Below are 15,859 nucleotides of genomic sequence, written 5' to 3'. Positions count from 1 at the left end.
GGCCATGTGGTGTGTGAGACATGATCAGACACATCGTGTTTCATTTATGAAGGAGGGACTCTGAAAGTCACAAAGCCTATTTTATAGGGCCATCAGGCGGCCTTTACTATTCTTAAAGGGCCAGCAGTCGGCCCTCATTATTCTTAGAGAGCCATCAGCCGGCTATGTTTTATTGTTCCCATTACTAAAGAGTGGGTCTCTTATACTGTTATTGCGTATGCAGTGAGTGGCAGGGCTGCCCAAAATTTGGACGCACCCCAATACCCCCTTGAAGAGACTTAGAGGAGGACCTCCTGAAAACAATGTTCCCATTATTAGGAAGTAGGTCTCCCATTGTGTTTGCCTATGCAGTGAAAGCAAGGGTTGCCAAAAATTTGGAGGCACTCCAATGCCCCTTGGAAGAGACGTGGAGGTCAGAGGGCCTCCTGAAAACAATGTTCCCATTATTAGGAAGTAGGTCTCCCATTATGTTTGCCTATGTAGTGAATGCAAGGGTTACCAAAAATTTGGAGGCACTCCAATGCCCCTTGGAAGAGACGTAGAGGTGGGCCTCTTGAAAAAAAATGTTCCCATTATTAGAAAGTGGGCCTCCCATTGTGTTTGCCTATGCAGTGAATGCAAGGGCTGCTAAAAACTAGGAGGCACTCCAATACCCCTTGGAAGACACATGGAGGAGGGCCTCATAAAAAATGTCCTCATTAGAAAGGAGCGGGCCTCCTATACTTGTAATGCCCATGCCCTAAGTGTATGGGCTGACAAACATTTACCCCTAGGGGGTATACATGAACATACTGTATAAAAACTACATGCATCATAAACACCCTTTAAAAAAATTACCTGGTGATATGGTGGTGGAGGATGAGGATGAGGAGAAGGAGGAGGACAAGAGCAAATAGACAAAATCAGGAAGCGTATACCCATGTGTGGGTGTGAAGAGGTGCATGGGAATACACCTCCCAAAAAAAGACACTGGATTTGAGTTTATGTTACGCTGCTATCATTGAGAAGTCTTGCCCAATCCAACCCTTGTTCATTTTTATAAGAGTCAGCCTGTCAGCATTTTCAGTTGACAGGCGGATGCACTTATCAGTTATAATTCCACCAGCGGCACTAAAAACCCGCTCTGATAAAACGCTGGCAGCAGGGCAGGCCAGGACCTCCAAGGCATAGAGAGCCAGTTCATTCCACGTATCCAGCTTGGATACCCAATAATTATAAGGCACAGAGGAATCACGGAGGAAGTTGGTACGGTCGGCAAGGTACTCCCTCAGCATCTTCCCAAACTTTGCACTCCTTGTGAGAGTACCCCGCGCCTCAGGGCCTGTGCGATGGGAGGGGCTGAGAAAATTCTCCCAGAACTTTGACAGTGTTCCCCTGCCTCTGCTGGATTGAAGTTGTGTTTCTCTTGCCTGTACTCCTTGGTTGTCCAACGAACTGTGACCTCTGCCACCAGCGTTTTCAGATGGGAATTTTTTTAATAGTTCCGCAGCAAGGGCCTTCTGGTACTGCCCCATTTTTGTAGACCAGTCATCCTCAGAAATAAGAGATATAAAGTTCTCCTTGTAGCGTGGGTCTAGAAGTGTCACCAACAAGTAATGACTGTCGCCCAAAATTTTGAAAACGCGAGGGTCATGGGAAAGGCAGCGTAACATAAACTTAGCCATACGTGCCAGACTGCTAACAGGCAAGAGGATGACTGACCATGCTCTCCTCTTCCTCCTCCTCTCTGTCCTCTGGCCATCCACACTGAACAGATGGGATGACAGTTATGCAGGTAGTACCGTCTATAGCTCATGAAACTAGCTCCTGTTGTTCCTCCTCCTCTTCCTCATTGTCACCCAATCCACATTGGGATGAGTTGAGGCTTGGCTGTGTGTAATCACCCTGTATGGTTCCTTGCTTCATCTCATCGTGCTCCACCTGCAATGCATCCTCTTTGATTGTGAGAAAAGAGCGTTTCAGAAGACAGAGAAGCGGGATGGTGATGCTAATTGTTATGCACACGCCCGGGCTGACTGGCGTGTGCGTGATTTAGTGATTCCACTGTGCCATGAACCGGAGAGTGCCTGGAGGGGCGTAACTAAGTATCAACCCGATCCGACCAAGGTCGCACGACGGCTACGATGCCATGCGCCAGAGAGGAACCGAGAAGAGGGACCAGGCGTGACTCCAGGTCAGACCCCTGACACGGCTGTTTACGCCCACACCGGGGAATACAGGAACAGGCAGGTTAGGCTGGCATACAGACAGGTGGGTATTGGCAGGCACTGCTGGAGTGCAGACAGGAGGATACTGGCAGGCACGGCTGGTATGCAGACAGGAGGGTACTGACAAGTACAGCTGGCGTACAGACGGGGAGGTACTAGCAGGTTGGAGCACAGGCTGGATAGGGTCCAGTACAGACTGGGATTCAGGAACAGAACTGAAGATGCGGTAGACAAGCAGAGCAGAGAGGAACCGCCGGAGAGGTGGGCAAGGCGGAGCAGAGAGGTACCGCCGAAGCAGTGAGCAAGGCGGAGCAGACAGGAGCCGCCTGAGCGGTGAGCAAGGCAGAGCAGGCAGGAACCGCCGGAGCGGTGAGCAAGACAGAGCAAGGAGAAACTGCCAGAGTGGTGAGCAAGAAAGAGCAGGGAGAAACCGCCGGAGCGGTGAGCAAGACAGAGCGGGCAGAAACCGCTGGAGCGGGGAGCAAGACAGAGCGGGCAGAAACCGCCAGAGCGGTGAGCAAGGCAGAGCAGGCAGGAACCGCCGGAGCGGTGAGCAAGGCAGAGCAGGCAGGAACCGCTGGAGCAGTGAGCAAGGCAGAGCAGGCAGGAACCGCCGGAGCGGTAAACAAGACGGAGCAGGCAGGAACCGCCGGAGCGGTGAGCAAGGCAGAGCAGGCAGGAACCGCCGGAGCGGTGAGCAAGGCAGAGTGGGCAGAAACCGCCGGAGCGGTGAGCAAGACAGAGCGGGCAGAAACCGCTGGAGCGGGGAGCAAGACAGAGCGGGCAGAAACCGCCAGAGCGGTGAGCAAGGCAGAGCAGGCAGGAACCGCCGGAGCGGTGAGCAAGGCAGAGCAGGCAGGAACCGCTGGAGCAGTGAGCAAGGCAGAGCAGGCAGGAACCGCCGGAGCGGTAAACAAGACGGAGCAGGCAGGAATCACCGGAGCGGTGAGCAAGGCAGAGCAGGCAGGAACCGCCGGAGCGGTGAGCAAGGCAGAGTGGGCAGAAACCGCCGGAGCGGTGAGCAAGGCAGAGCGGGCAGGAACCACCGGAGCGGTGAACAAGGCACAGCAGAGATAAACCGCTGGAGCGGTGAGCAAAGGCAGAGCAGAGCAGACAGGGCACTGTTCACACGGAACAGACTGGAAGAGAAAGGCAGAACCAGATACACACAAGATACTTGCAATGAAGTAGCGAGTGTACTCTAAACTCACAAACGGAAGTACAGCGACAATGAGTAAGAGTTAGGTGCAGGTTCAGACTCTGCAGAAAAAGGGAAGGTATGAACATAAAGACAGGTAACAGGCTAGGAGAGTGTTTAGACAGGAACTGAGTGTTCAGACAGGAACTGACACTGCAGCGAGATACAGGAGCGAGTCTGGGTATGCGGCCCCCAGAAAAGGCGGAACGAACAGGATAGGAGCGAGTTCAGACTGGCCTGGAAATACAGCCTCCAGGAAGGCGGACAGACAGGCAAGAAAACACAGATAACAGATCTAGGTATGCGGCCCCTAGAAGGCGGGACGAACAGGCTAGGAGCGTGTTCAGACAGGCCTGGAAATACAGCCTCCAGGAAGGCAGACAGACAGGCAAGAGAAACAGAACAGGACCTGGCACATTCAGAGTCAAGGAGCACACTGAATGATAGAGTTGCTCAGGCACCAGCTTCCAGGTGAAGCTGGTTTAAATATCCAGTGACAGACAGCAATAGGCTGAGGACGCATTAGGGGTGTGCCCACAGCAGCTACAAGAAACAGGAAGTAACCGGGCCGCCGCCCTAAGCAGTCAGAACAGAGACAAACAGACAGCATGAATAGAAGCCAGGCTAGCAGACTGGACTGAAGATTGAGTTTGCGATCTTGCACAGTGAGAGATGGTGCAGCATGCAAGCCCACCACCAGGTATGTTACACTAATTATGGCGTCATCGCCGCTCACCATCTTGGTGAAGTTCTCAAAGTTTTGGAGGATGGTACATATGTCTGACATCCATGTCCACTCCTGAGGTCTTATGTGTGGAGTCTGAACTGAATACCGATGGCCTTGTTGATGCTGGTACTCAATATCTGCCCTCTTCTGCTCACAAATCCTTCCCAACATCTGCAGTGTTGAGTTCCAATGCGTGGGGACATCACACAGCAGTCTGTGAGCCGGAAGCTGCAAACGCTGCTGAAGCACGTCAAGTGCAGCGGAAGCTGTAGCTGACTTTCTAAAATGGGCACACAGGTGGCGTATTTTGACAAGCAGATCCGGCAGCTCCGGGTAGGATTTGAGAAATCGCTGAACCACGAGATTAAGCACATGGGCCAGGCATGGTACGTGTGTGAGCTCGCCTCGCCTCAGAGCGCCATCAGGTTCCGGCCATTGTCACAAGACCATGCTTGGCTGTAGGTTCAGTGGTGTGAGCCACAGATCTGCCTGCTCTTTCAGAGCTGTCCACAACTCTTCAGCATTGTGGGGTTTGTCACCTACGCATATTAGCTTTGGCACAGCCTGTTGCCGCTTGGCCGAGGCAGTGCTGCAGTGCTTCCAGCTTGTGACTGATGTAGTCATTTCAGAGATGGAGGCTGAAGAGGAGGAGGTGCAGGAGCTGTAGACTGTTGGGGCAACCCTGATTGATCTAGGGCCCGCGATCCTTGACGTCGGGAGGACGTGTTAAATTCCAAGATCCGACTGCGTCCCGGCTTCCACTATGTTTACCCAGTGTGCCATCAGCGAGATATACCGTCCCTGCCCACAAGCACTTGTCCACGTGTCTGTGGTTAGGTGGACTTTCCCAGTAACTGCGTTGTTGAAGGCACGGCTAATGTTTTGGGACACGTGCTTGTGTAATGCGGGGACAGCACACCGGGAGAAATAGTGGCGATTGGGCACCGAGTACCGAGGAATGGCTGCCGCCATCAGGTTGCGGAATGCTTCCATCTCCACGAGCCTAAAAGGCAACATTTCAAGCGCAAGCAGTCGTGAAATGTTGGAATTTACTAGTGTGGCCTGTGGGGCATTGGCTGCATATTTGCGCTTACGTTCCAAGCACTGGGGTATGGACTACTGAATGCTGTGCTTGAACAAGGACGTCGACGTGCTTCCTGATGCTGCTACTTGAGAGTGTGCAACGACAGGTGCAGGGCAGGAGGCATCTTGGCATGCGCCATGGAGAGGGGATTGGGGTGCATGCACAACAGCGGAAGAAGCAGTGGTGTCACCTGCAGACACTGTTTCTAGACCCTGGTGTTCAGCTCACTTAGTGGGGTGCTTTGCTGCCATGTGCCTGAACATGCTGGTGATGGTCAGGCTTCTAGTTATGCTACAAAACCAAAAAGATCTATTTTGGAGAGAGAAATTTGAATGTTAAGGAGAAAAGATTTTTTTCCCCCCTATACAGAGATATTAATATGCCCCCCCCCTACCATTCAGGGCTGCTCATGACTGTTGCTTTAGCGCTGATGGACGCCCAGCACTTTGCGACGCAGTGAGGTGGCCACTCTGTGTGTTTGCGTGGTGCTGAGCCTCCCACAGCCTGTTGCCTGCTCATTCAGGCTTTCTGATGCGCCCTCTGAACCTTAACACACCTGTCTCTGTGTGCATATGCCTCCGTCCCGGCGGCGTCTCCGACGGGCCGCGTTGCTGTGTAATGTGGGAGGTACTCCAGCCCCTTCCTGGCCGCGTGTGACGCGCGGGCGTCCGCGTCATCGCCAGGGGCGGGACATTACAACGTACCGAATTCCGATTGGTACATTCTGGTACATAAGGTGTCCCCTCTCCTCATGATAACCACGCCTCCTGACGAAGCCACTTCCGGGAAAAACGCGCGTCGAGGCTGCTTTACACCCCCAGCATTCTCTCCCACGCTGCCTTAGATCCCATTGACATGACTCAAGGTAATGGAAGCTTAATGCCTGTATTCATGATTTACTGACACGTACATTTCATAGCGTAACTATTATGATTTATTGCTCATTTGATTGCATGTAACCGCTCTGGTATCTACCTGTATGTATTTTATATACAGGGCTATCAGTCTTATGCTAGATATTTTCTCAGCTTCCCTCATAGGATTTGTAACCATTATCACCAGATATGGTCAGTGTTAGGATTTTCATCCATTGGCAGCATATTTACATTTTGGGGTGTTAGTCTCTTTGCTACATTATCCACCCTACTCCACTACTCTCTAGCTGTCTTCTCCCACCTTCCCTTGTTGCCCTCATTTTGTCCTTCACTATTGTAATTTTTATGATATTAATATTTTTTCAATAAAGTACAGTATATATTTATCATTTAAATCCCTCATGTGTGTCTGTTTGGAGAGTACTTATAAGTAGACTAAAATCATTACCTGTATAGGGGGGAAAAAAATCTTTTCTCTTTCACATTCGAATTTCTCTCTCCAAAATAGATCTTTTTGGTTTTACTTCTACTATAGGGATTTGCTGACCATGTATTATATGTTAGGCAGATAGGCTTACTAGTTTTGCTACCCCTGCTGATGCTGGCCTGGCAGGTGGTGCAAATGGCCTTTTTGGAGTTATCGGCAGAGTGTTTAAAAAACAACCAGACTCAGGAAGACCTAACAGTTGTACTGGCAACTTCCTTCGTGTTGGTGTTACGGGGCACGGTTGCCTGCCTCTGTCTGTGGCCACCACACTGCTTCTTCCTGCCTGTTGGGGTGCTCTGCCTCCCTCCCCCTGTGTGCTGCTGTCCTCGCTCTGCATGTCCTCCTACCAGCTAGGGTCAGTTACTATATCATCCACCACCTCGTGTTCCACTTCTGCACCCTGGTCTTCTTCTTAACTTTCTGTCAGTTGTGTCTCATCATCATCCACCTCTTGCGACACTTTCCCACCATCCCCATGGCTGCTCAAACATTTGGGCATCGCTACATCCGATCTCCTCTTGCCCTGCTTCAAGTGGACCGGGCGAGAGGCCCGAATCTTTAAATGGAAAAGTGAACAGCTCTTCGGAGTCTCCAAGTGTGGGATCAGTTGTCTCTGGGCACTCGGCATGGTGGGAGGAAGGAGGATTAGGGTGAGGAATATGCAGTCCAGACTCACGGCTACTGAGAGTTGGCCGTGTGGAAGACAGGGTGGTGGTGGTGGTGGCAAAGTGACTGGAAGCATTATCCGCTATCCAACAAACAACCTTTTGACACTGCTCTTGGTTCAATAGTGGTGTGCTGCGGTCCCCTAAGAATTGGGACGAGAAGGTCAGGCGAGAAGATGTGGGTGTTTGTTGTGGCACAATTTCAGTTTGCCCACGGCCTCGGCTTCAGCGTCTGTATGCATCATCACCATCATGTCCAGTTCCCTGTCCCTTGCCAAGTGCCTTGTCCATTTTAAATGGAGGACAATATCTTCTGACTCACCCAGGGGGATATGGGGGACTCGGTACCCGGGCCTTTACCTTCTTGGGATGTCACGGCAGTCGACACACAGGCCCGTACACTGGAGTCACTCTTTAAAAAGGGGGTTGTTGCTTGAAGGGATGAATAATAGTTTGGTCTCGTGACGTCACTTGTGGTTCCTGGTAATGAGTACCAGCGCTGCTGCAGACCTCTGGAGCAGATGTTAGGGCAGCTGGGTTGGTGCGGCTCTCCACAGGCAGAGCTCAGCTCCACGGCAGTGTAGGTGCAGATGGTAATGCTGGGCGTTGTAGTGCAGGAGTGATAACATAGCAGCAATAACTGATTGAGACAGTGGGGTGCAGTCGTCCGAGTTTACTCACAGCTATCAAGTTCCTCAGGTTGCCTGTACAGGTGACAGCCTCCCACGTCGCGCTGCGTTCACCAGGCAGGGGTCCAGCACTCCCTCAAGTATCTCAAGGGCACTTAATGGGACCCCTTTCTGTATGTTCCTTTCTTAGCCGACTTCCCGTGCTGGGTCTCTCCCTCCTGCCCTGTTCCCCGCCACACAAAGTACCGATCAGGTACCTTGGGATCCCTCTGGCAACTTGAAGTTCCCGGACCTTACTTGATGCCCTTTTCGGTGGCTTAGGTGCGGATGTGGCAACTGCACCTTGAAAGTGCAGAAGCCTCCGGTTTTCTAGCTGAGACTTAAAGTAACTTGGCTAGCCCAGGGACCGGTTTCCTTCTTGTGGCCTGATCCCTCTACCGCCTGGCAGATTCGGGCATACGGGTGACGGTCCGGCACTCACCGTACCCAGTGGGACCACTTTTGCTCCTGGAGCCTTTCTCTCTTGCTCCCACTCCTCTCTCAGTCTTGGCCATGACAGGCCAGACCTGCCTCCCGAGTGGAGCTCCTGAAAAGCCTCCGCTCCCGACGTCCTCACACTCCCTCTCTCTTCGTTCAACTCTCTAAAAATATGGCTTCCCTATATATATATGCCTCTTCTTCAAGTGCTCCCCTGATCTGCGTCCTCCACCCACACCCACTACATGGTTCCCCATCAGTTTGGTCCCCCCCACTCCAGCCAGGGGCAGCAGAAAGCAGTGCATATTGCCCTTCCAGATGGTCTGGAGTAGTGTAGTGTTGGGTGCAGGTGTTAGGGTCCCGGGCAGCACTCCATCCTTACCTGAGAGAAGGAGATGCCATACCTCTGGGTGAAGTGCAGTACCGCTGTGGCGACTGAACCCTCAGGGGCGCCACACTTCCACACTCACTACAAATGGCTGAATTTGGAGCGAAGTTTTATGTAATCCGTGTGACGGAGAAACCACAGTTTTAAATACCTGGCCTGTAGGTAACTATTTTTAACAGCAAACTGTTGTAAATTGCTTCACTGACAGACTGAAACAAATTTTTAATGGAGGCCAGAAATGGCAGTATTGTCTGAAAACGTATATGTGATCCGTGTGACGGAGAAAACACAGTTTTAAATACCTGGCATGTAGTTAACTATTTTGAACAGCAAACTGTTGTCAATTTCTTCCCTGACACACTGAAACAAAATTTTAATGGAGGCCAGAAATGGCAGTATTGTCAGCACAATTATATGTGATCCGTGTGACGGACAAACCACAGTTTTAAATAGCTGGATTTTTAGCGCTGTAATATGGAAAGGAACTGGCTGTATTCTGCAGTGCCAACACGCAAATGGCGCAGAACAACGGTGTTCTCTGGATTGCTTTTTAAGCAAATAATGAGGATTAAGATGCCCCAAAAAATTATTCCTGGCCCCTGAGACCTGGGCCTATTTCTAGAAATATCTAACAGCAACAGCAGACAAAACTGCCGAGATGCTCGGGCGAGCACCGAGCAGTAGCGAGCATGCTCACTCATCACTGCTCCTGACAAAACTGGTGTAACTGATCAAGGTTTGTAGGTCGCTTTGCCTGCACCTGCCTTTTCAGCTTTGCCCATAAATTTTCCATAGTATTGAGATCAGGGCTTGGGAAGCCTTAAAGCCACAGCTGTGGCAGAACAAATCTGATGGAATCTGCTAGACCCGGCAAAAGGTAAAAGCGGTGCGTTATATGGACATTAATATAGTTACTTTGCTGAAGGCTGTAACTGGAGCCAAGTGGACCTGGCTGCCACTTGAAAGGCTCTTGGTTGTTATGTGTGTAAACATGCCGGTGAGCCACTGAGATGGACTGTGTGATAAGCAGTTATGAAGTGTAATAAACTGCTGGATTTCATGTTACTGGAAAACGTTGCATATGTGCTTTAATTGACCCGCTGAAGCGAGTGTCCCCCAGCGTGATGACTAGCGCTGCCTTACATGTGGTTGGAGAATGCGGCAACTGCAGCCCGGTTGCTAGGGGCAACTGCAGCCCGGTTGCTAGGGGTAACGGCACAGGACGACGAGTGTGGATACAAGCATCTTGTTGTGGCTCGGCTGGGTCACGAAGATTAAAGCATCTTGTTGTAATTCAGCGGGGTTACAAAAATTGTCCTCGCACTCAAACCTGGTTTGCTGTGGCTGGGCGGGGTCACGAAGATTAAAGCATCTGGCTGTAACTCGGCAGGGTTACAAAAATTGTCCTCGCACTCAAACCTGGTTTGCTGTGGCTCAGCAGGACCATGAAAATTTTCCGGGGAGAGCAGTGTGAAGTGTCTAGTGTGAACAGTGTACCGTGATGACCATGAATGGTTCAGTACCTCTAGACGGAATGGAGAAGGGGTTAGATGACCGTCTGCAAATGGTTTGGAGCGAAATGGAGTGTCCTGAAGCAATGCAGGAACAGATAAAGATGGCTGTGAAGGGAGCAGCAAATGAGACTGAAGCTATTGAGCAATTAAAGTGCCTGTTAAAATCGCAGCCGCAGGCATTTGAGAAACGACAGCAGGTCATGGTGCAGGAAGGGCAGGAGCTGTTGGCCCTTTACAGAAAGGCGACAACGGACCATTATGTGAGTTCTTCTGGGGCGCCATTATTGTCCCAGAGTGCCCGGGGAGGTGGTAAGAGATGTTGTGAATTGGGTCCTAAGACTATTGCTGATTTTTTTTGTAAAAATCCCCCTACAGGTGTGGGTGTCCAAAAAGGGGGGGAGTTTCAAAAAGGGGCGGATTTTCAAAAGAGCATGGAGTATAGAAAACTAAAATTTGTTACTGGTTGTGGGTTGGTACCGCCTAAAAATGACAATTTAACCATTGATAACGGGGTAGCTTCAGTAGAAGGGGTTGACGTCAAGGTGGGAGGTGACTTGTTGGCCCACAACTCCATGGGGAGTGACACAGACCCCACAACTGACGGTGACACTATGAAAGTAGAAAGAGAGTTCAGTCAGGAGGGGCTAGATGAGGGGAGAGAGTCCCACTCTCGTCGTCGATGGCACAAAGGCCACAAAAAAGTTGCTCCTGTAGATTTTGCTGAAAGGGCAAATAAAGAAAATGCAAGGCTGTGTGCCTTTATTCCGAGTTTGGATCCTCTTTTAGAAGAAGAGGAGGTGACGTTGCCAGTAGCAACCTCCGATACAGTACTGAGACAGAAGGATCAGGATCCGACAGCCCTGAAAGAGGAGGCGGCCAGTCATGACCAAGAGCTGGAGCCTATCAGGCAGCAGTGTCAGCGTGACATGCTGCAACGAAGGGAAAACCTGGAGAACGTGTCCTCAGACCAGCTGAGCCTGGAGTCTGAACAGCAGAAAATAAACAAGGTTGTAAGGAACTTGCAGCGAGAACTGGAAGAAAGCCGCAAGGAAATCAACAAATGGAAAGAAAGGTTTCAGAGAAATAAAGAGGAGGTTTCTCAATTGGAGCTTGACAAAGCGGAGTGTGAAGATGAGTTGTGAGAGGTGAAAGATCGCTTCTCCCTGGTATGGTTAGAGCTGAGGCAAGTGAAGCAAAAGCTGGATTAGGGTCTACACCAGAAGGATAGGGAGCTGTCTGCCCTAAAAGAGGCGCTGCAGGATGAAGTTTCTGGACGTGATCAAAACCTAGAACGACTGCGCGAACAGTTCAACCAGAAGCTGTGTGAATCCAAGAAGGAGTGTAGTGAACTCAGTAAGGAACTGCAACAAATTAAGAGAGACTATGAGGATCTCCTCAAGGTTAAGAAAAAACTAGAGGAGGATAAGGCTGATGCAGAGCACATGCGCCAAGTGGTTGAGACCACTCTACAGGACACCCGTGATGAAAATGATGATCTCCGCAGAAAGACCCTAGGTCTGGTAGCTCAGGTGAAGGAGCTGCAGACGTTCTCTGATAATCTCCAGAGGGCAGAGACGTGCCTTAAGGAAAGAATCAGCAAGATGGAAGCTGAGCGGAAAAAGATGGAGGAGTCCATCGAAGAAGGGAGGTATGAAGCAAATGCCTCTTCAGATAATGCGAGCTTGGGTGATTCGGTGGATGTGAGAGCCAAGATCAAGGAACTCAAGGAGTTGCTACAAGCCCATTGGAAGCAAGAGAAGCTTGAGAGACTGGCTGTCGAGAGCCGAGTGGGCGCATTGGAGACAGAGAGCTCTGAGAAAATTCTGCTGATAAAGGAGCAGTTGAAGCCGGAAGAGCTTCAGAGATTGGTTGCAGAGAGGCGAGTGGCTGAGCTAGAGGAAGAAGAGGTCAAGACGAAAATTCTTGAATTTGTAGCTGTGAGTCAGCTCAGGGGAAGCATACAGGGTGAAGAAGCTGAAAGTCAGTTCCCCCTGAAACCTGAGCCGGTTGATCGACTGAAAACCACTGGTGAAACAGAAATGTCTCGGTACAAGTGCCTCATAGATGTACCCGAGGATTTGAGAGAAGAATGCACCAGTGAGTCCGTGCATGAAGAGTTTAAGAAGGCCATGGGAGCCTGTAAGGTATACTCGACCTCAGAAGCTAAACAGCTGTTGGTCCTGTCCACAACCGAAGTCACAATGAAGAGGGTGGCTATCCTAAGTAACATGCACTGGCGATGTATTCGCACAAAGCGGTTTGTCCGGTTGAAGACGAAACAAGCCATTAGACAACTGGAGCTTATGAGTAAAGCTCAAAGTCTGCATGAAGAGGTCATCCGGGTGCCTCATGCTCTGGTAAGAAAGCTCATTGTGGGAAATGGCCGAGCCATGCAGATGATGGTAAAGAAGTCCGGTGTGATGAAAGTAAGCAGTCCACGTGATCGACAGGACTCGGTACCAGATGAAGACGGCATGGTGTCATTCTCCGCTGTAGGAACAGAAGAAAGTCTTTTATATATTCGCATACTGTTGGAGTACCGAGTGACCTACCTGCGAGAGGTAGAACAGTTGAATCTCGCTAGACTGCGAGTGGAAAGACAGAATCGCCTGAGCAGCAGAAGATGGCAGCCGTCTAGAAATTGTGAGACCAGACAGAGAAAGGACCCTTCAAATAATAGAACGGCTACAGTAGAAGTTAGAGACTTTCCAAGATGTCCTGAGGATAGTGGGCGTGGGTTTAGAGGTAGTGAGACTTCCAGTAACTCAGGTCTGAGTGGCCCATACAAACGACCCAATAGAGTACGGGACAGTAGGGAGTCGAACCGGACCTTAGATACCAGGGTATGTGAGTCACACTGCTGTATTGACCGCTGGGAGCGGGGGAGGTCTGACAAGGTTACGACCGACCGCTGGGAGTGGGGAAGGTCTGACAAGGTTACGACTGACCGCTGGGAGCGGGGGGAGGTCTGACAAGGTTACGACTGACCATTGGGAGCGGGGGAGGTCTGACAAGGTTACGACCCAGAAATTTGACTTGACGAAGGCAGTGACAATGACAGAAGGTAGGTCCCTAAGGAATGGGCTAATGTTGATGATTAGTGTTCCAGGGGCTGAGCAGCGCAATTGTCAAGTACTTGGTCTCTGTGTGAACTGTGGGTTATAATGTGATTGTGTATATTATGTGTTCAACCCCACAAGTTTGAACAGAGGGGGGATATGTAATGCAGCGGCTTGCGGCATTACTGTAATGGTCCAGGGTGTGTTCTGGCTGACCATGTACCTCTCCCTCAGGTGACTGATCACATGACTGTGACATCATCACAGGTCCTGTGCACACAGAAGGACTGATCACATGATTGTGACATCAGCACAGGACCTGTGTGCACTGGAGGATATATAAATCTTGGTGCTTTTGAAACAGGGTGTGAAAGGCATGAGGCCTGTTCCCCGTGTGTGGGACACCATTAGAGTGTGAGGCCTAGTGAAGCCGGGTGAAGCCTGAAAGGCAAAGGCAGGATCCTTGTGTATAAGAGATGCCAGTAGCCTTGGAGGGCAAGAGGCTTGGAAGACAAGAGTCCTGAAAGGCAGAGGCTGGTTTCCTTGTGTGTGCAAAGAGATGCCAGTAGCCTTGGAAGGTAAGAGGGCTGGAGACCCCCATCTGGGAAGCCGTAAAGCCACAGCTGTGGCAGAACAAATCTGATGGAAACCGCTAGACCCGGCAAAAGGTAATTACATAGATGATGCTCAGTGACAATAGTAAATGGCCCAGTAATACAATATGGGAGAAGAAAGATGACACTCACCATAAGGGTCTTGGTATTTTTGTTGGCTAAAAAATAGCAGCTGACCTGTTACAGGAGAGCGTGGGTGCATGCAGGTGCCGACCATTTCCTGTTATTGTGCTGCTTCGTTTGGTGTGACTAATAAGACAAATAAATATACCAAGATACTTCTTACTTCTGGTGAGCTCTGATTGTCTTCTCCCATATTGTATGAGCTCAGTCTAACCCCACCTGCACCCAGAGCTGTGGAGTCGGAGTCGTGATAAAATGGACCGACTCCGACTCCTAAAATATATAACAAATTGGGTGTAGTAGTTCAATGCAGTTTGTGGAGAATATTATTTCATAAGGATTTGGGAAAGTTATGAAATGTCCTATAAATGTCTGTCCTATTCTTGATCTAAGGGTCTAGACTTTTAGCTGAGATGAATCTGTGCTACAGTAAATTTATCTCTTAAACATGAGCCATGTATGAGGGTGTTGGAGTCAGAGTTGGAGTCGGTGTCATGGAAATTGAGGAGTCGGAGGTTTGGCTTACCGACTCCACAGCCCTGCCTGCACCACTGATTTACAGCTTTCTGTCTACACTGTGCATAGACAACGCTGACAGTGGAGAGGGACATGGTTAGCCTGAGCTCATGAATATTAAGGACTGCATAGCAGGAGCTGATCATTGAGAGGACTAGCAGAGCTGCAGCAGATAACACAATTGTAGCACCCCGAGGACTCGGCTGCTACAGGGGTATTGCACCTCGATCCAGTGGTGTGGTATTCCACTCCCGGGTAAGGATGGAGTGTGGAACTGGGCTCAGTTAGCTGCATGCACCACACTCACCCCATTTCCGGGGGACAGACCAACGGTACTCCCACCAGATAGATGTGCAGGTACGACAGCTTCTGTCCCCGGCTGGAGTGGGGAGGGGGGAGGAACATCCTAGTGGTGTAGGAGCAGATAGGGGAGGGACTCTGGGCATAGGTAGGAGCCCATTGGGTGCTTGTCACCTGGGCTCAGGTGTCAGAGGGAGTATATAAGGTGGGCACCATCTTAGGACAAGGTCTTTTTGGTCTGCTCTGTGCAGAGAGGAGCTCAGCCAGAGAGGGCTGACAGGGAGCTGTGGCTCAGTCTGGGCCCAGCTCCAGAGCCAGGCCTGAAGAGGAGGCCTGAAGCAGAGAGAGAGAGAAAGGAGAAGAAGGAGGAACAGAAACACCAGGAGAGGCCCAGAGATGCAAGAGAAGAGGGAACCCTGAGATCCCACGAGTTAACGGGTGAAGGGTTGGCAGAACAGGGTACCGGATCCCAAACTGGTGGAGGCCAATTATCCTCAGCCAGGAACCGGAGGTCGTGGACAAGTTTTGGCGCGACCCCTCGCCATATCCACCAGGAAGGCATACCACGTATAGGGTCAGGGAAGCCGGGAAAGGTTTCACCACCAGAAGGCTCGAGGGAGCTGGACAAAGGTGGATCCCTGGTGGGGACGGCCAGTAGGAAGGAAGAGAGGGGAGCTCAGGACCACGCTCTGGAACTGCCTGGGAGTTGGCCGAGTCCCGCACCTGGTGGACGCAGCACGGCTCGGGTGGTCACTCTTGGCCGAAGTGATCTGAATACCAACTGTGAGTAAAGCTGTGAAAACTGCAATGCACGTCTCTGAGCTTCCTTGTCACACCACTACCACTATCATCATTCCCTGCTTCACCAGCTGCCCTGAGGCTATACCTCTCCCGTTGGGGGTTATACCATCCACGCTGCACAACCACACCACCGGCCTCAGCGGTCTGCCCTGCAGCGGCGGCTTCATAGCTGCAATCAACGGGTGGCGTAGTCGA

This window comes from Phyllobates terribilis, unplaced genomic scaffold, assembly GCF_046119375.1.
Source record: "Phyllobates terribilis strain yellow unplaced genomic scaffold, ASM4611937v1 Scaffold_454__1_contigs__length_1458546, whole genome shotgun sequence".
Classification (NCBI taxonomy): Eukaryota; Metazoa; Chordata; class Amphibia; order Anura; family Dendrobatidae; genus Phyllobates; species Phyllobates terribilis.
This window is presented reverse-complemented; position numbering follows the sequence as displayed.